This window comes from Passer domesticus, chromosome 1, assembly GCF_036417665.1.
Source record: "Passer domesticus isolate bPasDom1 chromosome 1, bPasDom1.hap1, whole genome shotgun sequence".
Lineage (NCBI taxonomy): Eukaryota > Metazoa > Chordata > Aves > Passeriformes > Passeridae > Passer > Passer domesticus.
In genome coordinates this window covers 50,027,019-50,053,078 of record NC_087474.1, presented here as the reverse complement: position 1 = coordinate 50,053,078, position 26,060 = coordinate 50,027,019, and the positions used below count along the sequence as shown (strand labels likewise).

The following is a 26,060-nucleotide window of genomic DNA, read 5'->3' as shown; positions in this document are numbered from 1 at the left end:
GTCACCTGTGTCTGTCTTAACAAGAATTAGATTTTAAATGGGTAATAATCACGACATGAATTCTGTATATCCCACAGACCTGCCTGGAATTCTTTACAGCTGATGGAGCACACATCCTATTCCCTCCTCAGTTCCTGGGAACAGAACCTGCTCCTTTGACTTTGGAAAATACAAGCCTCCAGCCCTTTTACCTTCCAAAACATTCTGGATTCACACCCCTCTGTTTGTGCCTTAAATATTTCTTAGACATCTTGCTTGTCTAGATAGAAAAAAAAGCAATCCCATAAATATTAAATTCAAAACTTCTGTTTTTCTCTTTTAGACATAACAGCTCTTTCCCTCTCTGATGGCTCAAAGACTGACTTACAGTCAGTCTAGGTATCAGTAGTGTGCTACAACCAACCATCCTTCACCTTTTTGACAAGATAAGCTTGGTAATACCAGAACTGGTTCTTTCTATGAACTCTGGTAGCCAGTCTAAAAACTGCACTTAGATATACAGGTGCTTGCTGCACAGTGTTTTTCTTCCCACGGGCAGCCTTTACCAGTCTAGAGAGCCCTTTTGGATATTGTGTGCAAAGGTAGGAAAAGAAATTTAACAAGAAAGTCAACTTTTGAGCCTCTGCATAGCTCTGATTCAGTACTGATAATCAAGCTGAAATGGTTATTTACAACAGTGATTTCCAAAATGGGGGGTGTGTGTCTCAGGGACTGAGCTAGAAAAGCCATTGGGAGTGGGAAGAAAATATTTTTAAAACATATTTTATTATGCTTCTAAAAACCTATGTTATATTTGTTTTGCTTTTATATCACATTTTAAAATGTTTTTAAGATTTTAATGTACATAATACATAAGGACAGTAATGCCTGCATATGGTTTATAAATACGTCTATATAAATATATGTAAGTGATGTGCACTCAAAAAGTCTTTACTGAGAGGGTTCAATGAACAAAAGATTTTGGAGGCACTATCTCTTAAAAAATGGAAGTATCAGGAAACAGTTAAATTACTACAGGAGCTATAGTAAAAAATAAACATATTTTAGCATTTATTTTCCACAACAAAATAAAATATTGCTCTTACAATTTTCAAAAAAAACATGGCATTTATTAGAATGTTTACAAATATGTTGCCAAAATGGTGGCTTTAACATGAGAACAAGAATTTAAGCAGAAAAGTAAAAATGGATGAAAGAAGGAGAGAATTATTTATTCAAGAACATTTTCTTCAATGAGAAAAATATTCAGTTTCAGCCATTCCTAGGAAAGAAAGGTGCAAGCGACAAGCTCATGAACAATATCACGTAGTGGCAATTCTCTGAGAATTACTTGAAAAAGAAGTTCAAAACAAGTGAATTTGCAGAAGAATTTAGTAAATTCTTTGGAAGTTTGAAAATATTCCTTGGGAGACAATACAGTTTCTGAAAAAGGAGCTCCCCTGTCTTCTTCTTGATTATAGTATTCATATGGCTCCAAAATAGAAAATCACTCTGAACAAAGTGTTTAAATTTTTTAGTTGCCTAGAATAAGAAAAAATCATTACTTGAAAAAAAAGTATTTTTTTCATAGGTTTTGAGGAGACTCACAACTAAATCTGAGCAGCAACACAACAATCTGAAGTGGCTGGTAACAGTTTTTAAATAAGCAATGGTGTGTTTGTGGTTCAGAAAGAAGTGCATTCACAAGGAGCAAAATCTCTTACATAACCTTAGATAGCCACTGGAATTAAAACCAAATACAAGATCCAAACACTCGTCACCCACAAGGTATATGGGTTATGATGCAAGTGAGAGAGAATGGTATGCGAAGTTGATCTAATAACTCATGCTGTGAAATTTGCCAAAGTCCAGAAACAGTAAATGAAGTGAGAGTTCATCATTACAGAGTCAAGCAGGTCAGTAGATTGATGAAAACAGCCCAGTTATAGACATAATCCTATGTGCTCTTACAGAGTGAGTTCAGAGAGCTTAAAACTCTGCTACCCTCTTCAGCTGAGTGAATCACTCCCTTTGTAATGATTTATGGTAATCTGCAATTTGTTGCTTCAAAGTATAGCTGAATGGCTAATTTCAGCAATAGCTCACTACTATGGGTAAGCAGAACTGTGGGTAAAACAAGCCTGGTACATGGTAAATGGAATTGTTCAAGCTGTCCATAGCAATATGTCTCATACTCTCTCTGCTTCTCATGAAAGTGTTTGACCAAGTTGAATATAAAGGATTAATTAATATTCAATGAGATTTAACAGCCCTCAGATTAAACAACACAAAGTGGGGAAAATATATAGAAATGATGGAAAAGTATAAAACCACCAAGGACCTCCAAAAGTTGAGGAACCAGGCTATATCTTTACTGTTTTCAGGTAGTATCTATTCTCTGTTTTGAGACTATATTAATTGCAGCCAAAGAAAGTCTAGTGTGGGTTCAGGCAAGCTAGTTTAAAGATGTCTTAAGATTATTTTCTGTCTTTTATCTGAGTTACTTCCTTACAGATGGTTACAGCTGTACATGGTGGCATCCACATTAGGAAAATTGTACTGTGTTATGTAGATTGGTAGAGTACAGCAGAAGAACTTTTGAGTGTAGATATATCCCCAAGGAAACTTAAATGTTCAAGATGAGACAGCAAGCCAAATCTAGTATAATAAAAAAGATCTTGGTATAGTACCAAAAAGTTCTTGATGAAAATTTGCTACCTACAGAGTATAAAAGCTGTTTAAACTTAATACAGCTGATGAGATTACAGCTTGGTGTGCTTCAATTAGGAGACACTGCTTTTAGGGAATCCTTGAAATCAATAGTTGCACAGTGATGTGTGAGTTACAGAAGGGATATAGTCAGTCACCTTCCGGAGAGGAGGAGGTAAGGAAGGAAAGGTACAATCCAGTCTTCAAATGTGAAAACATTTCCTGATTTCTCCACAAAGGAAAAATGTACTGACCTCTTACCTTCCCAGCTCCAAACATAGGTAGCAATTAAAAAATAAATGAAGCATAAGTAGAAAAGTGAGTTCAGAGACTATATGAAATATGAAGCATTAAAAAATCTCCAAAAAATAATGACTATAATTTAAAGTAACTTTCAAGACCAAGCAAAGATTTTAAAAGCTTTATGTATGATAATTATTTAATAGTTTTAAAATTATGCCTAGAAATGCCAAAGACACTAGTTGTCCTTAGATGCATTGTTGCTGCAAAATTAAGTGTTTCATTCCTTTCCAACATAGATAGGTTGAACAATATACATAGGTATATCAGATAAAGTTTGGAAGAAAATTTCTGTTCAGAAAGGGGAAATACAGGAATCTTTGGAGCCTTTGTCTAGGGTCTCAGAATGACTGTATCAAAGCTAGGTATCTTTTGTCTTGGATAATATAATAATCCTAAATATAAAAGCATGTGAGAGAAATAAGATTATAAAAGCTAGAAACAAAATTAGACTGCATCATAGTTTAAGTTGTTTTTAGCCACTTGTTACAGTTTTATGGTCTGCCCTTAGCCCTCACAGTTCCTCAGACACTCTTACAGATCCTGTGGTAGTGCACCTCAGAGTTTTTCATGTCACTTTGTCACTTGCCCCGTTGAGCAGCAGACCTACATTTTCCTCAGCCTTTCTTCTGTTTCTAATGTACCTACAGAAGCCCTCTTCATAGCCTTTGCTAGTTTGAGCAGCATGCAAGCTTTGGACATTTCCATCACAATCTCTGCAAGCACTCTATGTTTCTCCTGGGTAATTTCTCACAATTTCTTACTTTGTGTACTTTTTTATATTTGAACTCAGTTGGTGTTCCCTGTTGAATCATGCAGGCTTTGAATCATGCAGGCTCTCTGTAACACTTGTGTTATTTACAGAACATTAGATCAAGACATTCTTGTACTCTGAGGAGGTTGTCCTTGAAGATCAGCTGGTTCTTCTGGTGTCTTTTGCCCTCTAGGGCAATATCCCATGAGATGTTACCAAATAGGTCCCTAAATAGGTAGAAATATGCCCTCCTTAAGTCCAAATTTGGGATTCTGCTGCTTGCCTTACTTCTCTTGATTTTAAACTGCACAGTCTCATGATTTTACCAGCCATTCTTGAATTTTATATTTTTATGATTTATTTACTGATTGTGAGAAATAGTTCCAAGAAAGTATTTTACTGAATGGCTGTTCAAACACCTGCAACAATGAATTATCTTAAACACACACTAGAAATCTCCTGGATTGTTTGCACTCAGCTCTCCCGCCTTTACAGCAGACATTCAGATGCAGTTCCTTATGAAAGCCACTTTGTGATTGCGAGTCTTTTTTCAGCTGTCTACAAGCTTCATTTACCTCTTAATTTCTTCTGCAGCACAAGCTGTGCTGCCCATGACAGTCTCTTCTCTAAACTTACACGTGGATTCTCAGCAGACTTGTCACCACTTCCTCAGTGGTGATAGCTCTGCGCACTCCAGCCATTTCCTTGGGTACAGCAAAACCCTTCCTCTCCACCTTTCCAGCCTGTTTCTCCTGAAAAAAAACATGCATCAGGTCATTGGGATGCTCTGGTGAGACCTACCAAACTACATCTCCGTAAACCTGGCTGGGTTGTACCTCTGCAGCTCCCATGTTTTTCCCAAAGAGTGGGCTTTTCCATCCTCTATGGCCTTGTTTCCTCAAGGGTAGAGTAGAGGAAAAGTGAAAAGATGCAAGTTCTATTTCCCTCTGGTGCCCTAATGCTTTTTTTACTCTCCTTACTCACTGTGCCCTCTCTTTGGATTTTGAAAACACTACCCCAATATACCTAAGCTACAGTTCTCTCCAGGTTAACCAGCTTGTTTGCAAAAACACTCTTGCCTCATTTCAAAGTACTCGTTCCTCAATCACAGAGGCCAAAACATTTCCTGTGCTGCTACCGACACAGTCAGGTCTTCATCCCATGGGTATGTGCACACCTACCTGAGCCTTTTCTTTCACTGTGAAGACTGGCACGAAGATGTTTCTTGGAAGAAGTAAGCTTTCCAGAGACTGCCGCTTTAAAGCTAGAACATTTGTATTAAACTGCTAGAGCATCAAAGTTATGGAAGTGCCTTTGTCAGGCACACAACATCAGGTGTAATAGTCAGGCCTTTTTTGTATAAAGGGACACCAGAAAATAATTATTCTGAAGGGTGCCTAGACACAGTAATAATGTATCAAGGTATTTCATAATTTTGTAATAATGGAAAATGGAATTTGTGGTACTTCTGCATGAATTACTTTTAATTTTTCTGTTTTAACTTAGATACTTTGTTTTTCTTTGAAAAAAGTAGATACCCAGTAGATGATTTGTTTAAAACCACAAACTGTCATTCAGTTTTTAATTAAAAAAATATTAAGTTCATTTCTTGCCAGTAAAACAAATATTTGTTATTGCTAATATGTTTTAAAGGAAAGCATAGCACTTCACAGTGTTTATAGGAATAGTGTATGTAGTGCCCTGCTTCATCATGAATTCATGTCAATCATCTCACTGTTGCAATAGAACTTTTCTGAAAGCAAATACATTACCCAGTCACAAGCAGGAAATTGAATTCTAGTCTATGAGAATTCAAGGGACACCTGACCATTGAACCATCAGATTCACAAACTAAAGTAACATAGTGCCTTTTCTTGTGCTGCAACTGACATCAATCAAGTCTGAAATACCATAATATTTAAAAATCTAGCCAAAAATTCAATTAAAATTGACAATCTCATTCACTGTGACAATAACTGTCATAAGACAAGGGAATTTTGTCTCATTTCAGACAGATTTCTGGCTCCATCTTCTTAACATGTGTAACTGTTTCTTTTTCACCACTATGTGATATTCAATAAAGAAACTACTACTTTATCATGAAGAATAGAATCTGTCTTGTTTCAGTTCATACCTTATTATCTAATAATATGGTCTGATGGATAACATAACTGGTTATTTGTTTGATTTTCAGACAGCAAAGAGGACTAACGTGTGATGTTTCCAATATTTGTACAGACTGGTGACGATTGTATCTATGTTATTAGAATGATATATTTTCTTTCTTTGGCTTCATTTTAGAAGGGCTGAATGTAAATATTATTAATATCCTCCGTATAATTTATGCTTATTTTGGCATTTGAAATGGGTAAGTTTACTTTGAAGAAAGTTTTCACAATAGTTTGTGTAAAACTTGGAAGAGCTGAAGTCAGAAAGCCTGATTTGTTTTTTTTTTTACTGTAAATTTTCTGGGAGCTGTTTTGGCTTTTATTGAGACTCCAAATTTGTGGTGAAAACTGTTGGTATAAATGCTTTTTCTTTTGACTATAATCAAGAACTTCTTGTCAGTGGTAAACCCAGATAGATCCCGATATGCCTAGATAGGTCTTGAACTTCCAAAAATTTTCTGTCTGATTGGTCAGCAGGAGAATTTACAGTTCAGGTGCCAAAAGTACCAAGTCATTGTGAGAGATCTGTAGTGACAAAAAGTGATTATTTGCGTAGGAATAGGCTATAAATTCATTAATACATATTTATAGTATAGAGCTCTCAAGCCTTCAGAAGTTCTTAGCTTCAATATTCTGGATTTAAGAATATGCTTAGGGAAAAAGAATAGCTGTATAATTCCTGGGGAAAGCATCTTTGGAATCTATAGTTTTTGTCTACAGCGAGATGTATCTCCATGTAGAATAATTCTACCATGGCTCTTTCTGTGGTCTAGAGTGGGGTGAACAAAGCCTGCCGAAAATAATTGGAAGTAGACAAGAAATATTAATTCCCTCTAAAATTTCCAAATAGATGTCTAATGTGTGAAGAGGAGAAAATGTCATGGGAAGGGGAATAATTTATTTCAAAAATGCTGCAGAACAATGTATAAAAATATTTTAATTTCTCTAAGGGGATGATTTTCAAGAGAAAAATTACTTATGAATGAAGAGGAATGTTTCTGAGAAGTACTACAGTACACCAAAAAACTTGTGGGTTCTTTTGTTAAAATGCTTGTACTAAGCCAGTGCAGGAGTGAGACCGTTTGCAGCCAAAGTTTCTTTTTCTATTTTTTTTTTTCCCAACTAAAACAAACACAACAACCAAACAACCAACCAAAAAAATCCCCAAAGGGAAAAAAACCTCATCACTCAGGCCTGTCTAAATAGGACTGCAGACACTGTACATTCCATCTGCATTTCTGGTATAATTTTTTCTGCCAATTGACACTACTCTTTGCTTGTTATATTAACTCCTTCAATGCCACTTCCAAGGGTGACCTGATTTTTAAATGAGTGAGCTCTCAGAATTGTAAGCTCCTTCATATGCACTCACACTTTTGTAGCTAAATACTAAATAGGCTGTTCAGTCACAGAGGCCTTATTTCTTTTTTCCTTAAAACTAGTGAGATTTCTGACTAGGGGATCAGAGAAAACAGAGTTTCAATATACCTGATATGAAAATAAACAAAGTCATGCCTCTTCTCAGCGGACAGAGATTTGTCAAAATTCAAAGAAATTTTTTAAAGTCTGAAGAAAAAACTTTTCTTTCTTCATACCTTTTTCACCCTTGAATATTGACATCTTTTCCATCACTTTCATTGTAGTCACTCATCCAGCTTTGAGGTTTATTCAGTACCTGTGGAACCAAGAGCAACCAGAAACAGAAACCACACTAGAATAAATATACATTTCTGTTTCTCGTGTTAATGATCTAGATGGCAAACTCTACTGCTTCAGGTTTCTGATGCAGAATCTGCTCATTTACCCTCTATATAAGTCATCAGCATCCTATTGAATGGAATCAGATGCATTTTATTTCCCTCTAATAGGGAGGAAAAAATCAACTGCTGAATGAATATAACATACTTCAGTGAGTGGTTGGCTATGAGCTTTGAAAATTAGCTTTATTGTATGTATCTCTACCAGACAAGGCCTTGAGCAACCTGCTCTGACTTTGAGATTAACTCTACTTTGAACAATTTTTGAAGGGGCCAGGACCTCAGATGGGCCCTTTCCACCTTCCTTTTTTCTACAACTTTATACGCGTAATATGTATGTATTTGTTGTCAACATACCTGTGCTCACCGCATAGATACACAAAGGGAAAATTCAGTGTCTGATGAAGCAAACTGCATCAGTGTCCCATCTACAGGGAACCCAGTTGGAATATTGATGTTGAAAATGTGCTTGTAACTGTGTCTTCCCCTATTCATAGATCTTCTGCTCTAAAAAATGAAGAGAACACAGGAGGATTTTGCTAGAGGACCAACAAAATGTTCAAGTTAATCCAGAAAAGGGAAAACTGAAATACGAATGCTTGAAGTGTTTTATCTCTTATTAAAACAAGTGCAAGCACTTCCAATTTTATTAATTTTGCCTTTGGGTACCTTCTTGCACATCCACTTCCTCCTAGTGTGCAGTTTAGGGAAGCGTTAATAGTATATTTTTTTTTGTAAAATTATTCTCAGTGGTTGTGTCATGCTATGCTGACAGTGTCACAGTCTGCTTGGGATGCTTCTTGCCTCTCTGAAGTGGATTAACTTTTCTTATATTTACGTTCAAGTTTTCTGAGTTCAACTGTGTTAAGTCTCTTCTGTTGATCATATTCCACCTCATTCTGTGCAAAAATATTTGATTTATTGACTAAACAAAACAAAAAATAATGGGACTGACACTTAATCTATTTTTTGGTCTTATTCATAGAAATCTACTGATAACAGATAAAGACAGGAGTGAAATAAAGACTTTTGATCATCCTTTCTTAAAACACAATTGCTCCACCTACAAAAAAAAAAAACAAACCAAAAAAAACTGAGGTTTTAACAAGCAGTTTTCATACAGCATCCTCCATTTTCAGAGTTCTCAATTGGTGCATCCTGTAATCCAGTTATGGCTAATTTATTGGATGAACTTGGTGAAAGTTTTAATTGAGCCAAAGTTATAGCACTTTAAGACTGATAAAATGTTATACCTCGTTCTGGTTTGTGTAATATTATTGTACGTCTGGTTTCCTCAGAAGACCCATTTTTTAAATTCTGGTGTTTGACAATGAGCTAACATTTCAAATGCAAACAGAGACTTTACACATTGACTGCAGTAAAAAAGCATTTTCTTCTTATTTACAATACATGAAATAATGGGGAAAAAGTGATCCCAGCACCATCCTAAAATGAATTTAAGTTATCTCATATTGCAGGAAAAACAGCAATTTAAAAGAAAAATCTATAGCAAACACAAGAGAACTGAAATAGCTTAAGCTATTAAATATTTTTTTAAATTACAAAATAGAAATACATAAAATGCTAATAAATTGACCAAATAGAATAGGACAAATTGAAAAAGACTGGTTCCATTTTCCACAAAAGAAATTTACATAAGCAAATTTCAATCAATGCTTGTGAAGTTTCAGGTGAAATTTCAAATTAAAAATATCATCTACTTCCCTTTTTTGTCCAATTTGCTATTTAGGAAAACACCGCTTTTAGTAGTTTTTTTACTGTGTCAGCTCTTCAGCAGAATTTGAGAAAAAACACACAAATTATGCTGAGATTTTTCACTGTCAAACTAGCAAACACAGAAGTAGGAATATGAGTTGAGAGCTGAAACAGATTTCTGCACAGCCTCATCAGAGAGGGCTGATACTTCTAAGAAGGAAACATCAGGCAAAACAGAGATGTCTGAGAAATCAGATTTCAGGTTCCGAGCTCTGTGCAATGACCAATAGTGACTCTAACAACTCTCAGCTCACCAAGGTTTCCTTTTGATGGTTTGCTGGGTTCTTAAATGAATGGGTAGTTTTGTTTCTGGGTTGCTCTCCCAAAGCACATTGATTGTCCACAGTTATGTATTTTGATGAGCGTCAGGAAGCCATATTGTCCTTTTGCAATCAGTTTTAGTTTTACTGTGTGTGGGTGTGTTTCTTTGTCAACAATATGGGGAAAATTGCCAAGATGTTAAAGGAATTTAAGAAGTAGCATTTTCCTCTTTCACCATGTGCATGCTTTAGAAAAATAAGAATATTGTATTAAGAGATTGTGTACCCAGATTAAGGGGGACTGAAGTGTAAAACAGTCAGCTTCACTTTCCTTGAGCTAGTTTCTTTCTTCTCTGATACAATGCATTTTGTTTTCAGGATTAATCTTTCTGAAAATTTGCAAACTTAAATCCTTTTCAGTTTGAATACAGGATTACTCAGCCTTCTATAGCTGGTTTTATTGAGACTAATGAGACAAGAGCCTAAAAATTGTCCAGACTTTGCCAAAGGTTAATCTTGTTCTCAACTCCACTATCTCTACAATGTAAAATGCATAGTAGTCTTTTCAATTTTGTATTGAATTTTGTATTGCTAAGTAATGTGGCACACTTTGAACTTACAGAGGAGGCTTGGGAAAATTAAAAAATAAGCCAAATTAAAAATGCAGTTATCTTACCAAATTTTATGAAAAGTACGTAAGCAAAGTGAGGAAAGTCTGGAATATTCTATGAAATGAAGGAGTAGTGGGAAATTCTACAATCCAGACTTGAAGAGTTGGAATCATGTAAAGGAATAATGTATCTAGCCAATAAAAATGTATTGTAGGAAGGGATGGTAACTGAAATTTGCAAGTGCAGTGAAACATAAAAAATTTAAAATAGAGGAGAAGATAGTCATTACTGAAGGAATTTGAGGAAGGGAAGATACTGATGGAAAATATGTCAAGTGCCAGGGTAATAAATAAAAAAAAAATTGAAGCATTTTTTTAAAAGACGATAGGTATGACATTATACTTGTGTCACTAATATTCTCAGTTAGAGGGAGTCAAAGAAAGTGCTAAAACCGCTAGTGTTTTGTCAAAGAAATATAAGTTTTAACACTGGAATAAATCACTATGATAGTTTAAACACAGGACTATTAAAAAAGTTCTGGGAAGATATGGCAGTGTTAGCATACATAGTTCAAATGTCTGGAAGAGGCCTTTGTGCAGCAACCTGGATAGAATACCGCAGTACATTTCAACATCTATTACAGTCTTCATCATTCAATAATGGTGTCTAATACTGAAAGGTGAATTACTAGGTAGCTGAAATGAAATGCTCTGAACTCCAAAAAGGTTTAGATTTCACACATTTGATACCACACTGATATTGCATAATGATTTTTCTCATCTCACATCACTAGTTTCTTGGTGATAATTCAATTATAGTGTTTTATAAACATTCTTAGTCCTCCTCTGGCATCAGTTAGGCTTTAGTTATAATTAGTTTTTCAAATATATAATAAAACATGGGATACAATTTGGAATCCCAGTCAACCTTTGCATCACTGTGCTGTGCTCTTTAATCTCTAATCTAATGCTTTCAATGCATGGCTTCAAATAAATGTAGATTCCTTTTTATTGTTGTCAAACAGAAATTATGTTTAAAACTGAGATGGAATATATTGACCCAATTGTTTACTCTGTTAAGTGGTTTCAGAAAAACCAAAAAAACTGTTTATTTTACCAAATCTTAATTGCATATGTCTAATCAATTTCATTTGTTACAGAACTATAAAAATTAGTTGTGAGTCAACTCTGGTTAAACCCAGTGGTAAAATGGAGTGGAATAATTTTAATCCAATTCTTTACTCTATTAGCTATCTTCCATTCCTATTAAGGCTCAATATAACTCAGAGCTGACCTTTGTTAATCCTTAGTCAATTTATATTAGCCCAGATTTTTTTATTTTTACCAAACTTGTATTTGCACTAGGTGGGACTCTGACTTTTGCTGTGACTATGGATTGCTCCTGTTCTGCTTCCTGGGATGCCAGTATGGGATCAGAAGGAGCAGTCTCTACTTTTGCATTTGGAAATACTTGTGCCAGAAGCTTTGCCTCTGCCACTTCTCCACCTCTCATCTTCCCAGAATGGGTCCATGTCACTCCTCTTGTGTACAGAAAGCAGTCATTGACAGAATTTTACAAGCTTTTATGAACTCTGTCTATGCAAAACATCACAGCTAAGGCTGCACAGCAACACAGAAGGAAATCCATCAATGGTACTTTAGCCTAGCACGATGGCCGTGCTACATGGTCAGAGAAGAAAAGAACCACTTTATGGCATTCTTTGAACAAAAATGCTTCAAGCTAAGATGAATGGAAGAAGTGACTTCAATTTGGAGTAATTATGTTGTTGAAATATTTTCAACACAACGTGATGCAACTTAACCCTGATTGCCAGTGCTAACCAGTCTCCTTTAAAGAATAAATATATATTTATTTTGGAATGAGATTGTATGCAATAGAGAGAGACAAGATCTAAATCAAAATCTAAACCAAACCCAAATGCTTTGGAGAAAAAGAGTGAAATTGTTACTAGACAAGATGGCTGGCTGACTACTACTCAAAAAGATCTGGGCTTGAATTTATTTTTACAAGAACTGCTTTATAAGATATAGATTCTCTTAGGTGTCTTAATGCATCCAGTAGGTGTTATTTTTTCAGGTTATGAATGTTTGGAAGGGCAAATGTTTCAGGTCATGAATGTTTGTATGAGCTTTCAAACTACCAAATAGTAACTTAGATTTTTGCAAAAGCCTTATCGCCTCTCTGCAAATGTTTGCAGTGTTATTGAAATATGTACAGGAGCCAAGAAGGGGCAGAAACTCCTATACAGGCAAGTCTTGTTATCATGGTAGCACAACCTGTGACGGTGCTAGAGAGTTTCCTACAGACCATATGCACTTAATCGTAATATAAAACATAATAACTTAGACTAGTAGCTTCTCAATTTGATGACCCTTTCTCTGTCATTATTTTACTGATAATGTTTATTTTCCTTTTTTTTGCATGTAGTATTTTATTTTTCATTACTAATATGATTTTGAATTTTTTTCTGCCATCTAATTTTTATTGCCATTTTAATTGTCATCTAAAATTAAATTTTGCATAAAACAGCTGTTAATGACCATGAGACACAGACAGAGAATCTAGAAATTACATTTTCTTTTTGAGTTAAGAGCTTTAACTCTGTTTTCCCATGGCATCAGTATTTTCAACACCATCTTTTTTATGGTTTGATTTAATTGTCTTGAGTAGAAGGAATAATACATATGATACCAGTAATATTTCAGCTGGCTTGTTTTATAGAATTTTTTGTTTGAATTTCTTTTAATTCTGTGAATCAGAAGTCACTAAAAAGATACATCTCCCTGCTTCCTAAAGTAGAACTTCACAGACAATACTTTCCACAAGGAATTCTATTGATGGAAGAAGTATTGATGGGCTTCTAAGATTCTGTGGCGGGGGGAAAAGTGCTGGTCTGGGTTTGTCTTTGTTTTAGACTCTTGTTCCTTGCAGCATATCTGAGAGGCAGACATGGTGGGTTAGCAGAAGAAAGAATAGTTCTGTGGCCTGGGAAGTTTTGGTCTGTTTCTCTACTTTTTCAGCTTAAGAAATGATGAATAGTGTGAGATAAAGCTGGCTTAATCGTTATGTGTAAGGCTCATTCAGGACAGATTCCAGCTGTCTTTTACTCAGAATCAGGAGGAAGAAGGTGGTTTTTTGAAGTGTTATGTTATCTTGAACATAACAGAACATAACACCTCAAAAAAACCCTGGGGTTCCTTTTCTTGATACGGGAAGAAACAAAAAAAACCCCAAAATCCCGAAAAAAACAACCACATTTCTGCTATTAAATGCAATTTTTCTCAAATTTTGGGCAAATAGCCCACTTTCTTTTGTTATAATTTGAAACGTCTTTGAAGCCGAAACCTCCAAGGAGGGTCTGAAACAATTTCCAAGAAAAAGACTGTAATTACTTTTTTAGTGCTTTGTCCAGTGAACTGAAACAAAGCCCTAGACAAGGGAGAAGTTTGTGCGTGTTTGCCTGTGAACTCCATGTATGTGGTGCCACTACCCAATATCCTATTGTAAGGTGTGTGTATGATGGTCCTTATCTCAACCCTGATTGGCTCTGCACATTTTGGTATGTGGACACCTCCTTTGATGTCCCTTTCTGTTTTCCAGTAGGTTCCAAAAGCAACAGCAAATTACTGTATAAGCATATTTCTTGGAAAGGAATAATGAAAATTCAGTGTTGAATTATCCCACATACAAGACTCCAGCCTGAATGTTGCTCAGGACCTCCTGGAATGATTTGAATTCTTAACCCTGTTAAGAACAAACACAAAGTGTGTTTTTGAAAACACCAAACTATGAAAGAATAATTAATTTACAATGCTTTTGAAATTAGCTTCCTTTCACTGCCAGCATAGTTCCACATAATGAGGCAGCAATCTTTTTTCCCCCCTCCTTCCTTTTTCCCTCCTTAGCTGGAGAAAAGTACCCCAAAAAAGAACTTGTTCCTTCTGTCACATTTGAAATAAAAAGCTCTTCTTTGTACCAGAAGTTAAGTCCATGTTCTAGAAGATGTCTTTTAGTCCACAGATTTATAATTTAGCTACAAATATGTAAATTTTAAGAGAAGGATCCATATTACAGAAGTGGATTATTTTCCACAGGTTTAGTAATTAATTATTTTAAAAAAAATTAAAAATCCTTTCTGACCATAAGGAGAGCCTGTAAGAAATTAATCACAGAGTTTGTACAGCAACTTAATGTAATTTCTGGCCCTTACTCTAGCCGATGTGCTGTAATTCCAGAGGAAATGTGGAATTCAGAAAACTCCATGGCTGCTTTCCTCTTGCACATATGTCTGTTTTGAGAGGGAAAAAAAAGGACTATCAGGAATAAAACCAGAAAATTTAGATGAGACATTACTGAAAAAATAATTGAAGCAGTTGGTTGCAAGCCTGAGATTGCATTAGAAGTATAACTGAAATTTACTTCAATCTGTGCTATAACATTATGAAAATGAAGTCTATGGCCTTACCAAAAGATTATAAACATGACTTTTAAACTCCCTTTGATATTCTTATTACAACTACACTTAAATTCATTATGAGTTGATAGAAGGTCATCCTGTTACAAAACATGCATAGTTGGCACAACTCAGTATGCTATAGTAAGTTCTGAAAACCAGCTGAGTAAAGAAAAACATTTGAAATAAATATACTGGAAATCAGATCTTAGTTTCCATTATACTAAGGGGGCAATCTCAGTTTTGATCCCAAAGGCTCATCAATACCATCATAAATTTCATTTGCTAAACATATTGTTCATTCTATTATAATAATGTTTGTTCCTTTCCACAGGACCTGGGTCTTTTGTTCTTAAATGTACTCATCTCTTAAATTTGCCATGTCAAAAATCACTTCAAACTTTAATATTCTGGGGAGTTTTTCTTTGATTTTGTGGATTACTTTAATAAAACAACGCTTGGAACATACCTGTGTAGTGCTAACCAATACCTGTGTTTGAGTTTTCTTTTTTTATTAAAAACTGAAGGAATGTAGAAGGTCTTAAAAAAGGCATATATTTCAAACAAATTATTTAAATGTATTTCTGAGCTGCTAAACTAATTCAATAGAGTTAAAACATGAGTTATTGGTCTGGAAAAGGTAAGATTTTTAAATCCGTTTTTAATATTGATTTACTTACTCTTAATAGTCTGAGTGCTTTGTAAGGTCATTGGAAATAAAGCACTTTTTACAATATTATAGTTTTTTTGAGTATTTTAGAGAGTATTGTGGTTGTAAGTAACCTTATTATATGAAAAAATTGCTTAAGCAAGTTGCAAGGTATTTGACTCAGGATATTCATACATATAGGAACTGTTTTTCTGCCTCCTAGTACTTGTAGAAAGGCAATAGGCTAAAAGATGTGTACAGTACACAAAAGTTAGGAGAATCCAGTAGGTATCTAATATGAAAACAATATGCATAAGTGTTTAGAAAGTCACATGTGAGAGTTGAGTAAAGTCTTTGTGTTCTCCAAAATAGTCTTTTGCAGACTATTTAAGCAGCAGGGGTTCTTCATGTTCTTAGGAGTGTGTTTTTCCTGGTACTCATCGGAAGTGCCCTGGCTCCTAGCAATGTCAGCAAGGATTTCTAAAGATCTTGAAATCTGCACAAGTTTCTGAAGGTTGAGAGAAACTGAAAGCCTTCAATAGTCATCTCAGTAGTGCTATCTTCAGTCTTCCCCAGTTTCTCTTTTAAACTGCTAAACAGCCTAAAGATACACAGTAACCTTTAAGGCAATGTCTGAGTGCAAAATGGGACTTGAGGTAGCAAAACACCATTTTTAGATACATATAGATTAAAACAGACTAATTCAGAAAATCCAGAGGAACTAACAGCTCTAACTGATTTCCAAAATTCACTTTATCTTACGATGACACACACATGTCCTTAGGGAAAGTATCATCATTTATTTTTAAGGTATTTGCTGGATAAATTCTTTGGAAGTCCTATTGTAAGGTTCAGTTTTCTCCAAACCCAAAAAATTCATTCAGATTATGATATTTGATATCTACCTGTTTACTTCTATATTTATAAAAGATTAATGATGAGATAGGTCCTCATGGAAGGAGGTGGGAGGTTGCTGTTCTAGAGGACCACAGGAGCCTTCCTTCCAGATGACTGGAAACTGGCCAATGTGACACCCATTTACAAAAAAGGTAGGACGGAGGATCCTTGTAATTACAGGCCAGTTAGCCTGATCTCAGTACCAGGTAAGATAATGGAGCAGTTCATAATGAGTGCTATCAAACAGCACTTACAGGATGGTCAGGGTATCAGACCCAGCCAGCATGGTTTTAGGAAAGGTAGATCATGTCTGACCAACCTGGTCTCCTTCTATGACCAGGTCACCTGCCTGATGGATGCAGGAGGGGCTGTGGATGTTGTGTATTTAGGCTTCAGCAAGGCCTTTGATACTGTCTCCCACAGCATACTCCTGGAGAAACTGGCAGCCCACGGGCTTGGACAGGAGCACTCTTTGCTGGGTTACGAACTGGCTGGATAGCCGGGCCCAGAGAGTGATGGTGAATGGTGCTGCATCCAGCTGGCAGACAGTCCCTCAGGGGTTTGTACTGGGACCAGTTGTATTTAATACTTTTATAGACGATATAGATGAGGGCATTGAGTCCTTCATCAGCAAATTTACAGACGACACTAGGCTGGGAGCTTGTGTTGATCTATTGGAAGGGAGAAGGGCTCTGCAGAGACAGAGATCAGTTAGATAGATGGGCAGAGTCCAACAGCATGAAGTTTAATAAGTCGAAGTGGTGAGTTCTACATTTTGGCCATAAAAATCCCCTACAACATTACAACATGTGGTTGGATAGTGTACAGGCGGAAAGGGACCTGAGGGTGCTGGTTGACAGCTGGTTGAATAGGAGCCAGCAATGTGCCTTGGTGACCAAGAAGGCCAATGGCATCCTGGCCTGCATTAGGAATTGCGTGGCCAGCAGGAGCAGGGAGGTCATTCTTCCCCTGTACTTGGCACTGATGAGACCACATCCTGAGTGCTGCATCCAGTTCTGGGGCCCTCAGTTTAGGAAGGACGTTGAGATGCTTGAACGTGTCCAGAGGAGGGCAACAAGGCTGGTGATGGGCTTGGAACACAAGCCGTATGAGGAATGTTTGAAGGAACTGGGGTTGTTTAGCCTGGAGAAGATGAGGCTTAGAAGTGACCACATTGCTCTCTAGAGCTTCTTGAAGGGAGGTTGTAGACAGGTGGAGGTCGGTCTCTTCCACCGGGCAGAAACTGACAGAACCAGAGGACACAGTCTCAAGCTACGTCAGGGAAAGTTTAGGTTTGATATTAGGAAAAAATCTTTCACCAAAAGAATAATAAAGTACTGGAATGCTCTTCCCAGAGATGTGGTAGAATCACCATCTCTGGATGTGTTTAAAAAAAGGCTGGACATGGCACTTGGTGCTGTAATCTAGCTTCTGAGATGAGGTGTTAGGACATAGGTTGGACTCAGTGATCTTAGAGGTCTCTTCCAACCTCATTATTCTGTGATTCTGTGATAGACAGGTCGCAGCATGCGGCAGTGAGATAAGAGGTGAAGAAATCTGCCAGCAGCCTGCAACTATGAAGACACTACTGGGAAAAGGGATGATGGACCTTGGAGGTGGCAAAGACAGTCAATGCATAACTTGCATCTCAGAAACATACTGTAGTATTTCTGCATAACACTCTGTATAGGAAAATCTGAAGCAAGGAAACTCTGAGAAGACAAAGATTTTTGTATATAATCTGTCTTAAATGTCGATCTTGATTTAAAAAATAAAGTATTCCAATTTATACTTTAATAAAACCAGATTGATAAAAGTCATTTTATATTTTAGGGTACTCATCATAAAGAAAAATTTTAGATAAACTTCCTCAAAGCCCTGTCTGAATCTGGGTCTTGTCACAAAGATCTACAATTGAAAAACTCTTGGAATATGATCAAGGAAAGAAAGAATAATATTAATAAAATAAATGTGCTTCATTATTATTTGAATGATATATTTATTATTATTAAATATATGTGAAAAAATACGGATTTCAAAGACCTGTTACCTCTTCAAAGCATTTCATCTTGTTTAAGCACAGCACCAAATTCAATTTGGATCACAGCAAAATTACCTTTCAGACATTAGGGCTTGAAATGTGAGATTCAGAAAAGAATGTAGGTAGTTTGACAGATCCTCAAGTCTTCAAAACTCTGGTGTGACCTCTTGGTCACTTGTGACTTGTCATTCAAAGTCCACTGAAATCAGCAAGAATAATTCAGTGAATTTCAGATTGGTTTAATATTACATTATTACTCTTATTAGATTTTCCAGGTGTAGAAAATCATTACAGTCTGAAGAAGTGCTGAAGGGAACTTAACTGTCTGTACCACATTATCAGGAAAATAATGGAAATTCTGGGAGCTCCTAACAATAGAATAGTGATAGATCCCCCAAACTCTTCTTTATAATGAGAATGTTATTGTCTATGAGCAATTTAATTAGAGTGTTCTACTCTGCAAAGGACAGTCATATTGCACAGCTTTAGGATGTTTCTACATGGGCGATTTGACTTGCTCCTTATTCCACTTCCAGACCTTTGCGCACTTTGCACGTATCCTAACTAATTTCTAAACTCTCTTCTAAAGTGACTCAGCTACTTCCCTCAAAGAGAATACCTGATCACAGATGATGGGATAGTATGCCTCAGAGCCTCTACCAAACATATCCATCTGGGGTATGGTTTATTCCAAGTCTGGCTACCCCAACTGCTACAAAAAATGTATATGGAGACTTTTCCCTTAGAAGGCCTCCTGCCTTGCACAGAAACCCTGGCATCTTGTACAAACACTGCACTGATGGGTTGCAAGAGCAGTTATTCTGGTACAATGAAATGAGAAACCATGAACACAGACTCTTATCTCATGACTACAAGGAGTAAAGTGTGATTTTGGGAAGATATAGACCAAGTACTATGGGAAGTAAATGAATCCAGTTTGCTAGAAAATGTGACAGCCTGTGAAAATTGGAGATGAGCCAGCTACCAGCAATTCACTAGGGACTTGTGTTCTACTTAAGAGTACTCTTCACAATACAGTTTAGAAAAATATTTAATAATTTTTAAATGGAGTTTTTACTTTGAAGTATAGCAGAGATTTTGAGACTCATTATGAATTTCAGAATTTCTTGCAGTGTCAAGTGTTCAAATGAATTCCTAATGGATTAAAATTTTTAAAATAATATATTTAATATTTGTAGAAATTAGTTTAATATGACATTGTTGTAACAGCTAAAATGTGGAAACATCTTGCTGAGCTGCTCACCAAGTTTTACAACATTGTGTATGGTAAAATGCACTATAGGTGCAAAAGCTTACCCATATGTCTTCATCTAGAAACACCTTCAAACTGTAATCACCTTAATTTAGTAGCTTCACCTTTACTATGTAGATTTTAATAGCAGCTGGCCTTGTTTAGTAGCTGCACTTATTTAATAGCTGCACCTTTACCATGAACCTTTCCCATGCAAGCTGTAGGGCAAAGTAATTAAATTTAATGAAAACCGTGCTTAGCAAACAAGGATATATAGCTAGTCCTATGAAATGGTCAGCAGGCTAAATCATTTGTGGAGAAATTATCCACAGTACAGAGGTTAAGGTACTGCAGCTCAAAATATGAATTAAGACTATAGCTTAAAGAACACAAATTGCAGACTTTCCTTGCTGACAGCAACAGAGAAACTCTTCCCTTCCAAGGCTTGTGTGTCCCTGCAAGCTCAGGAACCCATGAAAGCATTATTGAGTGAATGAGGATGGAGGCTACTCTCTGGAGCACTGTGGAAATGCATGGTTTTTCAAAATAAGGATCAAAATGAGAATCTGATTCTCAGACTATATCTTGCTCCTTCTCTTAAGGATGCTCTTAGTAGCAGTCTTTGCACTCTGCTCCCTGAATTATGTTAGACAAGGACATACTTCACAGCTCAAAGTGATTTAAGGAATAGAAAATAAACTATTTTATAAAAATAAAATTATATACTAATGATATACTAGCCAAGACATAACAGCACAAGAAATAAATAAAAGAAAATATTGGTCTTAAAATTCTCACCTTTTTTTATAAGAATGATTAAAAGCCCTTTTGAAAAAACACCGACTTCATTCTGCAGGTGTTATTTTAAGACAGAGGCAGTTAAAGATACATGACCTCACTAAAAGAACAGTCTTGTTTCATCTTTTTGATCAAAACGGATGAACGGAACACAACAGTCATTTGATGGTGATAGGTCACAAGGAAATAAAGTTTACTTTTGTTTTCTAAGGGAATTTAAAAAATAGCATTGTTTTTATAAAACATATTTTCTTGATGATGAAATAAGTTGGCTTTCCACCAATGGTAACAATAGTACTATCTCTAGAAATACTTACTTTTTCACATCAGAACTTTGTGTTCTGGGAATGTAAGCTGTGGTAAAATCTCTTGGGATTTTACTTACTGAAAGGTTCCCTACTATTTCCATCACAGTAGCATAGAAGTTTCATTACTGGTATTGTTGCTACTTAATATACAAAACATTAATGGAACCATAACACTGTGAGATTTTTATATGTTTTGAATTTCAGTTCTCTCATATTGCAGTGCAAAATGTGCAAGCTTTTCCAGTAGATAAAGTGATATACAGCAGCAGTGAGATAAAAGCTGCAAACAGCAGTTATGAGATGCTTTTGATAAAAAAATGTACTTCATTTGAAAGATAAGCCTCAGAAATTCACCTCAGCTTGTAAATGCACAAAAATTTATTCTTTGTTGTACAGCAGCAGCAATTAACTGAAAATATATTTATTTGAGTTAGTAGTTCTCTCTATTCTGAGAACAGAAAATACTAATTAAGATAACCCTATATGGATACTTTCATTGCTGTGATATTTCCGCTTTAATGGAATTAAAAAAAAGAAAAAAAAAAAAAAGGGGAATTTTTACTTATGTATATCCTTGGGAAGCCTGATATTACTGTGTTTCTGGCTGGTAATGTGTAGAGAATAATACATTTGGTTTAATTGTTTTAGAAGAATGTATTGCAGTTGCTCGTCTTCACTAGAATTGTAGGAATATTTCACTCTTTTCCTCAGTTTTGCAGCTATCCTGCTTATGTTTTGTCTCCTCATCCATGCAGTGTGCAGCCCTTGCCTAGCCCAGCAGTTTCAAGTGTAATGCTTTTCACTGGCAGTGCAAGATGTGCCTTGCCCTTGCTGAGAGCAAGAGGGACTTTTTAACAGACCACCTTTAGTGGGGCTCGTGATCCATGAGCCTGTGCTAAGCCCTGAGAGTCCAAGAGCTTATTACTCCTTACAGAGCATGCACATTTCCATTTATAGGAAGGGACTTTCTGAGGTAGGGGCAGGAAATGCAAAATGTGGTGTTTCAGTTGTGTGTTTGCTCAGCACAGACCACCTCACACATTCTCTTTTGCCACAGGCAGTCATTTTATCATAAAAGCAGCAGTTAGTGGCCCCCTTACCCTTAACACTACTACCCTACATAATCTCTTCACTCGAAATGTTTCAAGAGAAATACTGACCTACTGTACCATGACAAATGTCACAAACACTGAATTCTTGGTAAGAGTCTCTTCTCTCATTTGGACTAGATATTTCATTCTAGGCAATAAAATTCTCTTCAAAATAAATTTATTTCTGTGTAGTGTTTTTCATTTTGACAAGTGGGAGTTCCCCATCCACTCACAAGAAATGCATTTTGTCAAAAAAGTTTTGGTTGATTCTGTCTGAGAGTATTCATCTATCATTTACGTGGTTGTATCTATTTTTCTGCTTTTTTTCTATCATAAGCTGCTATTTGGTACACCTGGTCTCTCTGAAAAAAGCAAAATTCTGCTTCAAGGCCAGGTTACAAATGTGAAGATGGAAAGAAGCAATACAATGCCCTTCAATAAGTTTGCTCTATCCCCTTTACAGAGTTGCAAGCATTATCATAGGTACCAGTGTCCAGCCCCCTAGCTTTACCTGCCCTAATCCATTGCAGCTTAGATGTCCATGCCCAGTACTGATGTCCAGACTAATAGTACAAGGGCTGTTTCACTTTCCTTTCCATGGTTGCAGTCCATGTAAAACACAGCTGAGGTAATAATGAAGCCCATAAGCTGCAATATTACCACAGACTATGAATATGTTACAGATTTCAAAGGCAAAATAATGAAAAGGAGGAAAGAAATTTCTCTTGCTATGGAAAATACTGATTTCTCTGGTCATTTTGAAGAAACATTACACAAGAGAAGTTTTAATCACACTGTGGAGCCATTCTCAATAATTCTTATCTGAAAAATCCTTTTTTGCAACTGATTTTTATAGTGAACATGAGTCAGAACACCTTGTTTGTGAGCAGACATCTTTTCTTCTAAATGTGGGCTTGCTGACAGTCTTATCCGCAGTCCCTGAAATGCAATTTGTGAGTCTTGAAGAAGGGAAGGAGAGGAAGGAAAACACTATCCAGTCTAGATTTTATTATCACACATTATTCCATAGCCCTCAGCTTGGGGCAGAACTGGGCTTCCCATATGAAGTGGAATTTTTGCACACATGATTTGTGTAGCTGCCTCAGCAGAAGTTTTTAGCTTTGAAATACCATGAGATGATTTTGTCCAGCTTTAAACCATTTCCAGATACAAAGAAAGTTGGAGATTTTTGCCACTATGAACATGAAAAAGCATTATTAAAGGCAGCTTGCTAGAACTTACAAGGAAAGGATAATGTATAAGTGAACCAGGGCATGAACTTTGCTGGTTTTAATATTTTTTCTTCTAACAACATACCCTTTCATGAGTGAGCAATACCATTGTTTTGTAGAAGCTGATTTTGGAGAATTTAATCAGTCACCTTCTAAGGAAAGGCTGTGTAGGGGTTTTGGTTATATGTAGCCCTGCCTTTTTATTGCAGTTGGAAGGGAGAGCCTACAAAAACCAAATCTAATAGTAGATGAGTACAGGACTGTGAGCTTTCATCAAAATAAAATATAGTAGTAGTCGTTATGGGGGAGAATATAGTAGTGATCCTTATGGAGGAGACCACAGTTTCAGGCTGTCAGCTGATCCCAGTAGCTACACTGGAGTCATCCCTGACATTCTTCCATTCTCAACTTTCTTTTATACTATTTCTTTGTGTTTAGGTGGAGCTTGAGGAACTGTAGTCATACTGATGGTGTAAAGTTTCTTTTAGTTAAAGGAAATTAAATTCTGTAAAATAAAGAATCATTGTCACTGATTGGTGTAAAATTCTCTTGCTTTGCACTTAGAGCTCTAGTCAATTAAATAGAGAGCATATGCTCAGTGGAGGTGGTTGTGTCTTGGGCCAGGTAACTTTGGGAGGGAGGTGCACATTAATATTGCAATTAGGTTATAATGAACCAATTTCATCTGAGGAGAGTGATTTAGTTACTGTTTCTGGCTCAGCAGCAAGACATCTTCTCCTATCCCCCTTGACTGACAAGTGCTATGCAGTTTATCAGCTGCAAAGTCCCCTCTCTGCAAGTATGTAAACAATCTGTTCCAAACTCCCTTCCATCCCCCTCAGCAGGTGCTAAAAGTTGCAGATTGTGGGTGTGTGGAATCATCATGTAATAGGTTTTGAGCATGCCAAGCGCATTCCATCCAGGAAGCAGCAACTGCATCTCACCCTATAATTCCCATACCATTATAACTTCTGTTAGGAAGTGAATATAACACTTTCTAATTTTACCCCCAGCTGTCTTTTCACATCAGAGTTCAAAAAAAACTAAATTATCACTTTATCTTTAACATTACAATTCAATTACCCCCTCAAATCTGAAGTAATTTTCAAGAGTCCATCTTTTGTTGCATTTTCAAAGTGTTTTAATTGAATATATTTGGTATCTGTAAAAGATTACTTGTGGTTAGTCAATAGTTCACAATTCTCCTTGGCTATGTATGTAGATTATTTGACAAGTGCAAAGGAACCCTATACCACTGAAACCCTGCTGTTTAGAGGTTATTGGAGCACATAGATGTGTCTAGACAATTCAGCTTTTCTCATGTTCTTTTTAACTATTAGTAGTTTTATCAGACAGAGAAGTTGCATAAATTTAATTTCATTACCCTTAGAAATGAAGGATATAATATACACAGTAGAATCTACTTCTGCACCTACTTGCTGAACATTTATAATTAACAGTGATAGAAGTGTGGTATTTAATTTAATAAAAACTGGTCATTCTAATCAATGAAAATATTTATATTGATAATGTATTTATCATATGGACTATGTTTCAGCACAGTATTGTTACGATACATTGATTACTAAATTTTTTAATTTTATAAATGATTACAGTAAACATAAAAAAAATTATAGTGGATAAAATAGTAAAAAGAAAGAAACAAAACACATGAATTCATGTCTGTTAAAGTAAAAGAGAAGGTTTCTTTTGACTTCTATTGTCTTTAGATTTAGGTTCTGCAAATCAGAGTCCTTGAGCTATGCAGTCTCTGAAGTGAACTAAAGGAAAAATACTATTTTACATAGCTGCTGTAAAGCTGTCACAGAATTCCTGTTCAGTGGAAAAACACTTATGAAGAGAATTATGATCCCATGGTATCTTAATTCCAGCATTGAAATTATAATCTATCTGTGACCCTATGCCTAAGTATTGATCTCTATATTTGTGAATCTATATTTGAAAATGTTGACATGATTTTGGGAATATGCTGAAAAGCCTAAAGGCCAAGACTGAGTCCTTCAAAATAGTTGTTGAACTGCATGTTTGTTTGCAGAATTAAATTTTATATACATATATATAGGCTGACTATTTCTAGTGTATTTTGTTCAGTATTGCCATTTAAAAATCAGTTCCTATTATTGGTGTCCTTGCTTTAGACATCATAGTTTGTGTTTTCTTTACATAGCAGTATTTGATAGTTTTTGCCTGAAATAAGCTGAGTGCAGATGATCTGACAATTCGTTGTGCTAGTTTTAAAATTATCCTTGGGCAAATCCTAATATTTCTACAACTATTTAGAGTTTCTTTGGGTTTTGATTTATGGGTACTTTGATAAGTTTTTATTGAGCAAAAGAGAGTATGGCAGTTAGCAAAATGCATAATAACAGATTTGCTCTTTTAGTTGCTGAGTAGTGTAAATGTTGCAATTTTTGTTCACCAATCTGGAGATCAAACTCTTTTATAGATAATGGATGTGTTGAGTTAAATTACATGGATATGCCTAAGGCAGTTTCTTCTTGTATAAAGCAATGAAGTGTGTATTCTAAAAATTCTTATGTCTCCTGTAGTCCTTTCATTGCTAAAAAATTGTGATTTTTTTTTACTTCTCTGAATTATTCTATCAATAAGTCTTATGTACTACTGATGGTTTCAATAAAGTGTACCAGCAAAGTACAATATCATAGCTCAGTGTTTACCATGTCATAGTCAGCAATGAGATATATTTCCAACTATAAATAAGAATTATAACCTTTATTTGCATTGCATATTTTTTTTATTTCCCTCTTCCCCTAAAAAGTTCTGATGAAATTTCTGAATGGTGGCTGTCAATATCTTGGTTCAAGGCATGACTCCCAAGAACTTTAGAAAAATAAAAAAGGACTATTAATATTATTTATGCTGTACAATTTGATAGTGTAAAGTGATCTAGCTCTGTTAAAGCTGATAGAACCACACTAATAAATATTAGATTTAGATCATAATATTCAAACACTTACCTTAT

General features: G+C 35.8%; 1 long non-coding RNA gene across 1 annotated transcript; it reads right to left on the bottom strand.

The window, feature by feature from the left end:
* Positions 1 to 4,433: 4,433 nt before the first annotated feature.
* On the bottom strand, positions 4,434 to 8,152 carry LOC135287985 (uncharacterized). The gene is made up of 3 exons (XR_010351379.1): positions 8,025 to 8,152; positions 7,506 to 7,585; positions 4,434 to 4,494 (listed from the first exon to the last, which is right to left on the bottom strand). It is a non-coding gene; the product is annotated as an uncharacterized LOC135287985 (long non-coding RNA).
* Positions 8,153 to 26,060: the final 17,908 nt, after the last annotated feature.